Here is a 10,013-nt window from a genome sequence, read left to right as displayed (position 1 = left end):
TTGAGAGCCTGTATGAGACAGAAAGAGTAAGCACAGAGAAAGGCGAGGTCCTAAGGCAAGGTAAGGCAAGGAAAAGTGCTTCTAATGTGGTACATGAGGAAGGAGAAATCTGTCATTTCAGAGAAGTTAGAGTGTGGAGAGAAGGAATAGCGGATAGATGATAACGTGGAGATGACTTAGTGAGCAGGGGAAGGAAAACTGTGGGTAGAAGAGTGACGTGTACGTAGCTTTTATTATGATTACTTCCCTCCATCGCAACTACCTAATTTTACATAACTGGGAGCATGCTGCAGCACGCAGCACTAGTATAGATGTAGCACTAGCCTCTGGTCCCCAGTAATGCATCAACATTTTAGGAGTGCCCTCCCTGGCCGGGGGGGGAGCACCTGGACAGGCAGAAGAAGGACAGACAGACCCCACATCACGGCATCACCGTGTCGCTGCCCGTTGCAGGGCATCGGCAGCCACACGCCGCCCCACGACAGGCCCTGAGGAAGACGCCGAGCAAAACTACAAAAAGACAGTTGTCTTTCGATTAGTCGTTGGGAAACGAGCAGGCACTGCCCGTTCCTTAGTGCCTCGCTGTTGAGAAGTTCCTGCGGATTCCCCGCGGCTGCTGCGCTTAAATAAAGGAGCCGTTGTTAGGGCTGCACAATATCAGCGCTATACTGGTTTACAAAATAGCATGCTGAATGACTTTTTATTTACTACGGGGTCTTACTACCTCTCGAAAAATGAGTAGCGCTGTGTGTTGGCACTACTGCCCAGAACCGCCTGCCCGCAGCTATCGAAGGACTCTTTGGGCAGCAAATCTGAGCACGTGAGCAGTGGCCAAAGCCCCAGTGAGCCAAATGGTGCTGCCTTGTCCGCACTTCTGAGCTACCGGGTCAGGCTACGACACCTGCAACTGTGTTAAATTTATCAGTTAAAATATTTAGGCTTTAGGCTGAAAGTACAGGAAAACAGTATTTCAGCTTCCTTGTAGTCTGGATTCATGCCCAGGTTTATCCCCAATAGCAAACTTCTCCGCCTGTCATCGAAGGGTGGCAAAGAAATATATCCGTACAGATGCCAGCGCATTTTGGGGATTAATACATTCACATATTTTTTTGGCAAGAGAGAGAGTAAAGAAGAAGAATACTCAAAGGTACAGGCAAAGAAATCACTAAACACAACTCACCCAAATAATACAGAATTCCTGAGCAGTAAGTATGCAGTGGGTTCACATTTTTTTTCCTCAATGACAGTATTGTTTCTCAGGCTCGTTCTACTGTACCCAAGCACAGATTAGCATCAAGCCAGAAAAGTATTTAGCCTTTGGAATTTTGGAAAGAATTTTGGCCAAAATACAACACTCTATAAATTTATGTGGAAATCAATATATCAATAGAAAGAATAAACCACATGATAATTCATAATGACAGGGGATAACTCTGGAGATAACAAGAAGAAAGATAATTTTATAAGGAAAACTGCAGACAAGTAAAAGATCAAGGCCAAAGTGGAAAGAAGAGAGACATGAGGAGCAACACCCAAGTAAGTGCTCCACAGACAAAAGAATTTTCAAATAAAACAAAAAAATAGAAAAGAAAGACACCATATGATAAGAAGCAAACTCACCAAGTCAAGTGAATCCGTGGTATCTCAAGCTGAGCACCCAAAAGTGATGAGAACTTCTGGATGTTTTGGCCATTGTGAATGTTTTTCTTTCTCTTTTCTTTGAAGAAGGTATCACACCTCTGATTCTTTGTTCTGCCAAACCACCTCTACATTAGCATGGGTGTATTTACATTGTCATAAACCTCACCTGAGAAAGAACAGATTCTAATTCTGTAGAGCAAAAATTCAAGTCTGGACAAAAAGGACTTAGCAAGAAACTTTAGCAAGAAACTCAAAGTATAATACTGTAATACATTTTTCATTGCTCCAAACATCATGTAACATACCTATAACTTATGCATGACGTGTCCTGGTTTTGGCTGGGGTAGAGTTAATTTTCTTCTTAGTAGCTGGTACAGTGTGTTTTGGATTTAGTATGAGAAGAATGTTGAGAACACACTGATGTTTTAGTTGTTGCTAAGTAGCGCTCATCCTAACTTAAGGATTTTTCAGTTTCCCATGCTCTGCCAGCGAGCAGGTGTACAACAAGCTGGGAGGGAGCATGGCCAGGACTGCTGACCTGAACTAGCCAAAGGGGTATTCCATACCATGGAACGTCATGCCCAGTATATAAACTGAGGGGAGTTGACCTGGGGGATCACTGCTCAGGAACTGACTGGGCATCGGTCGGCAAGTGGCGAGCAATTGCATTGTGCATCACTTGTCTTGGGGTTTATTTCTTTGTTTGTTTGGGGTTTTCTTGTTACATTCCTTTTCATTGTTGTTGTTGTTATATCTTATTAGTAGCAGTATTACGTTTTATTTTACTTTAGTTATTAAATCATTCTTATCTCAACCCACGAGTTTTACTTCTTTTCCCAGTTGTCCTCCCCATCCCACTGGGAGGGATGAGGAGTGAGTGAGCAGCTGCGTGGTGCTTAGTTGCTGGCTGGGGTTAAACCATGACAATATGAAACTGGCCATAATCAGAATGTTTTGAACAGAAATGAAACCATGCTAATCTTTACCCAAAGCTTACATCAAATCCACCTTTTTGCTTGTATTTTAAGTGACAGATAAATATTTTGGCTGCTGATTTTAACTGTTTGAATTTATATGCTCCAGATTTCATAGAGTAAGAAGCATGATCTAAGGCATGTTTTTCCAACAGTGCCACCATGAATGTATTACTTGAATACTTATGAAGGTTTCTCACTGGAAAATGCGTGAAGCAAACCTACCATGCAAGATGAAAGTCAGTTCAAGACTAAGATACCTTCATTATGCACCTACCATGTATGCATTTATCTAGGAACTACATGTCTTTAGGTTCCCATTATAGCCAACACACATCTTAATCGTTACAGTCAATGGAGTCTAAAGAGTAATTCACCCAGAAGAGAGAGATCTCAAAGATAGAAACTTCCTAGGAGGTTCAGGAAACCTAGAACATGCCAGATGGCCAGTAGAAGAGAGAGCTGTTGGTGCCCCAGTGGAGGTAAAGACTTCAGCGTGAAACTACGCATCACCAGACAGCAGACACTCCACAAGTGAGTGAGCCATTTTAAGGGACCTGACAAGGCACAGTAAGAATTTAACAGAGGGTAGATCCAAATTAAAGGAATATATTTGGAACAGTTGCGGCAAACTACCAAGAGAACTAATGACTTTTCTGCTTCTTTGTGTCTTCAAATCAAAAACAGATGCCCTCCTTAAAAATATGCTTTGGAAAAATCCAAGTGGTTTATCCCAACTTAAAAGTAAAGAAAGGATTGGGGGAAATATATGAATGGTAATTTATGTCACTTAGTCTTTACCAGAGTTTCTGGCCTTGAAGCTATTCCTTAGGCCTTCTGTGAACCAGAAGTCGTTTCAGCTATCTGTTGACAGCAGAGGAATAGTGAGGTCCAGGAATTTTGACCTCCGCTCCAGGTTTTGGCCAGGAGCAATCCCTAATCCTTCTGTCTCTGCCTCTGTCCCCATCCTCCTGAGAGCCCCTGTCCCTCCGTGTCCTACCCTCCCACGCCACCCCGCTCCTCTCCGCGCAGTTTCGCTTTCTCTTCCAGCATCCCTCCCTTCACCTATAGCGGGAGGCGGCAGAGGGCAGAGAAGGGCCCGGGAATGAAGCTTTTCGCTTTCAGTTCCTCCATCCTAAATAAAAGGCTTAAACTTAGAAGAGCTAAAAAGGGAAACTGGAAGGCAAACCCTCCCAGATGCTGCGTTTCCAGTTGCCAGGGAGGACGGCAGGCGCACGCAGCGTCGGGTAGGCGCGAGCCGCTCGGCGTTTCTGCCATTTCATGGCTTGCTTTGCAGCGTGTCCTCCCCTCATCCTCTCTTCTAGTGCTTCGTGCCACGGAAGAGGCGGCTCGACAGCTCATTCCCCCCCCCCCGACCTGCTTCGCAAATCGCCTCTGCGTGGTTTTTTTCACGTGCACGCCACACGTATGAAACTCGGGCACGCCAAAGGTTGCCGCTTTGCTGGGCTACTATAGATTGTTTGTATAGGAGGCTTTGCAGAGCGGGTACCGGTGCATCTATGCCATCGCCTGGCAAAGGTCAACGTGCACGCTTTTAGCAGAGGTAAAACGGCGGCGTTCATCGTTCCCCTGAATCTCACTGTTGGAAATGCCTCCGCTGCTTTTTAAAAAAATAAATAAATACATTTAAATAAATAAAAAAGTAAGCCAGCTGAGGAAGACAACAGGACATTTCAGGCCCAGCGGCCGAAAGCCCTGCCTGAGCACGCTGCCGCCGGCTCGACGCGCGGAGCTCACGAACGACACGCGTGACGGGACGCAAACGCCCGCCAACGACGCGTCACGAGCGACGCGGCCGCTGTGGGCTCGACAGAGCAGCCCCGCGAGGGCAGGAACAGGCAGGGACGGGCAGGGACTGGCAGCAGCCGCCGCCCGTCACGTCCCGAGCACGGCCAGAAAAAAAAAAATAAATAAAAAACGGAAAAGAAAGCAGCTGCCGAAACCCGGGATCGAACCAGGGACCTTTAGATCTTCAGTCTAACGCTCTCCCAACTGAGCTATTTCGGCTCCTCTGTCGCCGCTATCGCAGCGATAGTGCTCAGCCCTTCACCTCCGGCCGGTGTTGGCGTACGAGTGTTTAAAAATCCCCGCTGTTCCTCGTCCTATACTCCGGCTAGCACGAATACCGCAAGGGAATCGATGACAGGTCTTTGCAAATGAAATGGCACCTTAAGGCAAAGACAAACGCAGCGATAACACGAAATTACGTGTGCACGTTTATGCACAATACATAACCTACATGCATTTAGTACCAGGGTAAAGGCATTTCGGCTGCAGCTTTCTGGATTATTTAGGGGGTAACAGAAACTAGAATATAGATTCAGGAGCATTAAAGTGGCAGTATTTTTGCTTCAGTTTTCAGGGACTTTATTTTCAAGTCTGACAAATGCTGTACAGAGCTGACGTACCACAAACAGACATAAATAGAAACAGTACCTCCATCCTCATTTTCCCACGGTCTTGCTCGGAGATGCACGTTCCACAGGAGAAGCTCTACACGTCTGCGTAACTCACAAATCCTGACTGAGCACAGTTATAAGAAAAAAATACCTTATTCTCACATTGTCGGTTAGGCATTTATTTCAACAGGCAACTGTTATCACACTCCCGCGGCTGCAGGTGGAAGGCAGAGGATGCACCCACATGCACACATTAGCACTCGTGGCACTGCTGCCGGACCCGCACGTCTCGAGCTTATGTGTATTTGCGCATCCCGTGGCTCTGGAAAAAGCGACCTGCGAGAGCATCCCTCATTCGTGCTCCCTGCGTGCTGTGTGGGGAAAAACGCTGCTTTGTGGGATCGTCCGCTGCTTCTCCCTCCTCTTAGTCAAAAAAAGCCAAACCAACCTCCCTCTCTTCCACAGTAATACAGGAGTTTAACAGATCCCTCCTTTTTCAAGCGTGGAAGCAGCAAGAAGCAGAAGCCCTTTCCCAAACTAGCCCTGTGAATATTTGGTGACATACACCCCCATGTCTCCTCTTACTTTCAGAGTACATTTTTCCCCAAGTTGTCCCACTTTTGGAAAGTCTTGTGTGAGCAACCACTGTTCTTCAAGAGCTGACATTTTCAGAAGTGAAAGACATATTTTCAGAAGTCAAAATGCTGAGGACTGGGGCAGCAGTTTAGTGACTGAAAACAAACACTTCAACAAAGAATTGCAGTTAGGGAGAGCTTAAAAAAACCCACACCATTGTACTAAAGAGGTGTGCTAACAACACACTGATACAAAATCTTATATTCTCATGATTTTCCATTGCCACTGGCAATGAGAAATGATGAATGTATTCACTTAATGAGCATGTCTCCTACTGATGCAGCTAACAATCTTGTGATCTTTGGTGCAGATAAACTCCATGTGTGCGATGACATGCGTAGCAGCCAAAACACTATTGACTTTAGAGTTTTCATATATTACCACAAAAATCAGAGCTACTATGGACCAAGAGGTTGTTCTGATTTTTATTATTTTTAGAAACCTTTGTTTTGGCAGGTGAAAAGGAAATGGCAATGGAAATAAAAACTAAAGGTAATGCAAAACAAATCAAAAACAAAAGAAAAGGACTATTCAGTCCCAGATATAGTATATTTAATAAAACAGCCACTTTTCCGCCCAACAAAATTTGGGGGTTTTGTATGAAAGTTCCTCTTACTGAAAAGTAGAAACATATTAGCATTTCATAGCTATTTAAAGAGCATAAGAACACAGTTTTAGCAAAATGGAGCATTCCGAGTTCAGCCAAAGCTTTTCACAACTTTCTTCTAATGGGAAACCAAATTTGTGCTATTTTGTACCCCTCCAGAATAGGGATTGGAGTGGGGAATTAAAACTAAAACAAAAAACACGCATCCAAAAAAAAAGCCACCAAAAAACCCTAAAAAACCCGAACACTAGTTCTTTTTTCCACCCACAACCTTCCTCCTATATCTAGTAAAGGACAGGGTAGACAAACAAAAGCTATTTTCTAGTCCATCATATTATGACAATGTAAACTAGCCTCAACCACCTCAATGCCAAGCAGCATACAAACGTAAGCAAGCAAGTGCCAAGGTGAGACCAGAGAAACCCTTGGAAAAAACAAGGATTGCCTCCGTCGCACAAACTGGAACCTACACACATGCACACAAAGCCCCCACCGGCTGTGACTCGCAGGGCAGGCAGACTGCCCTGCCTCACCTGCCCGCTTCTTCCAAATTCTTCCGAATTCTCTCACTTGCTGCTTGGAAGGGATGTACTGGATGGCAGGCACGGTACGCCGACATGATGGGGTAGCCATGGTGGTTTTCCCCAATGCACAAGGGATTTCAGGAGCTGCTTCGTGATGATCTGATCCAACCCACAACAGTAACTCCAAAAAGAGATGCAGAACTGACGGCTGTCCCCAGGTAATTTCCCAAGTGTGAGCCTCTCATCCAGGATGGGACCTGGTGTGCTGGGTTGACCCTGGCTGGACATCAGGTGCCCACCAAAGCCGCTCTATCACTCCTCTCCCCAGCTGGACAGGGGAGAGAAAATACAACAAAAGGCTCGGGGGTTGAGATAAGGACAGGGAGAGATCACTCACCAATTACTGTCATGGGCAAAACAGACTTGACTTGGGGAAATTAAATTATTACCAATCAAATCAGAGTAGGGTAATGAGAAATAAAACCAAATCTTAAAACACCTTCCCCCCACCCCTCCCTCCTTCCCAGCTCAATTTAAGTCACAATTTCTCTCCCTCCAGCAGCACAGGAGGACAGGGGTTGGGGCCAGTCCATCCATCGTACCTTGTCTCTGCAGCTCCGTCCTCCTCAGGGGGAGGAGGACTCCTCACTCGTCCCCTGCTCCACTGTGGGGTCCCTCCCACGGGAGACAGTTCTCCACAAACTTCTCCAATGTGAGTCCTTCCCAAGGGCTGCAGTCCTTCAGGCACAGCCTGCTCCAGTGCGGGCTTCCCATGGGGTCACAGCCTCCTTTAGGCATCCTCCTGCTCTGGCGTGGGGTCCTCCCCGGGCTGCAGGTGGAGATCTGCTCCCCCGTGGACCTCCCTGGCTGCAGGGACACAGCCTGCCTCACCACGGTCTTCCCCACGGGCTGCAGGGGAATCTCTGCTCCAGCGCCTGGAGCATCTCCTCCCCTCCTTCTGCAGGGACCTGGGGGTCTGCAGGGCTGTTTCTCTCATTCTCAACTCCTCTTCCTCCAGCTGCTCTTGCACAGCGGTTTTTTCCCCTTAAATCTGTTCTCCCAGAGGCGCTACCACTGTCCCTGATGGGCTCAGCCTTGGCCAGCGGCGGGTCAGTCTCGGAGCCGGCTGGCGTTGGCTCTGTCAGACATGGGGGAAACTTCCAGCAGCTTCTCACAGAAGCCACCCCTGTAGTCCCCCCTGCTACCAAAACCTTGCCACGCAAACCCAATACACCTGGATACAAACCCTTCATCGAAGGTCAGCCCTTCTCCTTTAGAAAGTTTTAGAAATTTAAGTGACATACACACTCACTCTATTTATTTTCCTGCTGGTGTAACCTCAGTTTGCTCTGTGACACACAGCCTGAGAAAAGCAGACTGAGACTGCTGTGTCCACAGTATTTTATATCATTACCTTTTGCCTTCTGCAGAAATGCTTCTTCATATCTTCTAAGTAAAAGCAGCGAGAAATAAAAACTAAAAGCATTACACTTATCCACATTAACAGTTCACTATTTGGTCCTTTGTCCTCTTCTTCCTACAGAAGCCAGAAGGTTAATGGCAAAATAAGCTGTTTTCTTTAACAGTAAAAAGATTTTTCCCTGTGAAAGGAATGCTCCTACCAGAGCACTAACCTGCTAAGGCAACCTGATCTAGAGCAAAGCAGCTCAAAGCAAAAGCCTCCTAGATTAATTTTTAAAATATATTCTTATATATTTTTTATAAATGTGCATGTATTATTTTTATATGTGTATACATATATATAAACAAAGTAGGAATACCAAGCCAAAAATCTCAAACACTTGGAAGGATTAAATCCTCAAAAACATTTGAAAAAACTAGACAGTTTCCACTAAAAATTAATAGATCCTTTTGAAAAATCCACTCCCAGTAAGATCACTTGCTTGGATAGTCACATAAATGTCAAAGCTTGCATCTCCACCATCTAAACATTTAAAACAACTTTCAAAAGATCTATTTAATAAACCAACACACTACTACTTTCTTCTGTGTATTTCTGATCAGATTACACTATCACAAGTTAATTGATTTTTAACGTTCCAAAGACATTGTAAGATTTAAAATAATTTAATAATCTGTAATCTCTATTCCTAAAATTAAAGATGCATCCCATAACCAGTATTGCAGCATAAGCAGATGTGAAAGATACATACTTTCATGCAGCTCACCCAGAGCAGCTGCCACAGTAAGCATAAATACAGCTAAAACAGATTTTTGCAGCACTTCTGCTATTTCTGATATTGACTTCTGTAAAATACAAAACTGTAAGATGAATAAGTAACTCTTTGCATATTATAAGGAAGCTGTATCTCAAGAAAATATAAAAATTAAGAAAATATTTGAATGTTAGCAGCAATGTGTGTTTGACAATGAAATTTAAGTGATTCATCAGTAGAAGCTTAATCTTAAGTATCTGGTAAACCAAGTATTCTAATACTCTAGTACATACTAAGTCCTGTAACTTCTGTCCTTCCCAAATGGAGGTTTTGACTACCAAACCAAATATGAGAAACCCCAAAAATACAAGTGCAATGCAATTCTAGTATAGTAGTATTATCCCACTTTGTCACAGAAAACTCACCTTCAGCAACACATTCCTAGACTTTAGAACAAATACTTGGTGCTAAGGTAAGCCTAAACACTTACTGATAAGCCTTCTTTTAAGACGACTCTAACCAACCAAATGTGGCATTTTATTTACAGCACCATGCACCTCACAAGAGGTGTGATGAAGTTGGGAGCGTTGTGGGTCCAAAGGCAGCACCACCTGTAAGTTATCTGGGTCAGTACTATTAAGTTTTACGTTCAGTTACTACCGAAACTCTAGCAGGGACAAAGCTAAAACAAATGCCCTGAGCTCCATTCTTCCCACACTTAGCATGATGAGGAAAGGACTTCTGCACATATTTGTGTTTTGAGAGTTAACTCCCAATTTCTGAGAGACTTTAGAACTCGCTGCAATTTCTGAGTACTCCATAGCATCCTAGTCCTGTGCTTCTGCAGCTCTACCCAGGGGCAACAGAAAGGTCTGGGACTGTGCCAAGTACAGAAGCTGAAGTGATAAAACCAAGAAGAGTTTTCCCTTCTATGTCTGCCACCTCAAAGCCACAAAAGTGAAGATAATTTTCTCAGGACAGAGGAAGAACTAAGAAATATAAAAAAAACCCCACCATCTACTTTTTCAGCATGT

At 44.6% G+C, this 10,013-nt stretch overlaps 1 non-coding gene across 1 annotated transcript; it reads right to left on the bottom strand.

Moving 5' to 3' along the window:
• Positions 1-4,570: 4,570 nt before the first annotated feature.
• Positions 4,571-4,643, bottom strand: TRNAF-GAA (transfer RNA phenylalanine (anticodon GAA)). Its single transcript has one exon. It is a non-coding gene; the product is annotated as a tRNA-Phe (tRNA).
• Positions 4,644-10,013: the final 5,370 nt, after the last annotated feature.

This window comes from Buteo buteo, chromosome 14 (genome assembly GCF_964188355.1).
Source record: "Buteo buteo chromosome 14, bButBut1.hap1.1, whole genome shotgun sequence".
NCBI lineage: Eukaryota > Metazoa > Chordata > Aves > Accipitriformes > Accipitridae > Buteo > Buteo buteo.
The sequence above is the reverse complement of the archived record's forward strand: the minus strand, read 5'-3'. Positions and strand labels throughout refer to the sequence as shown.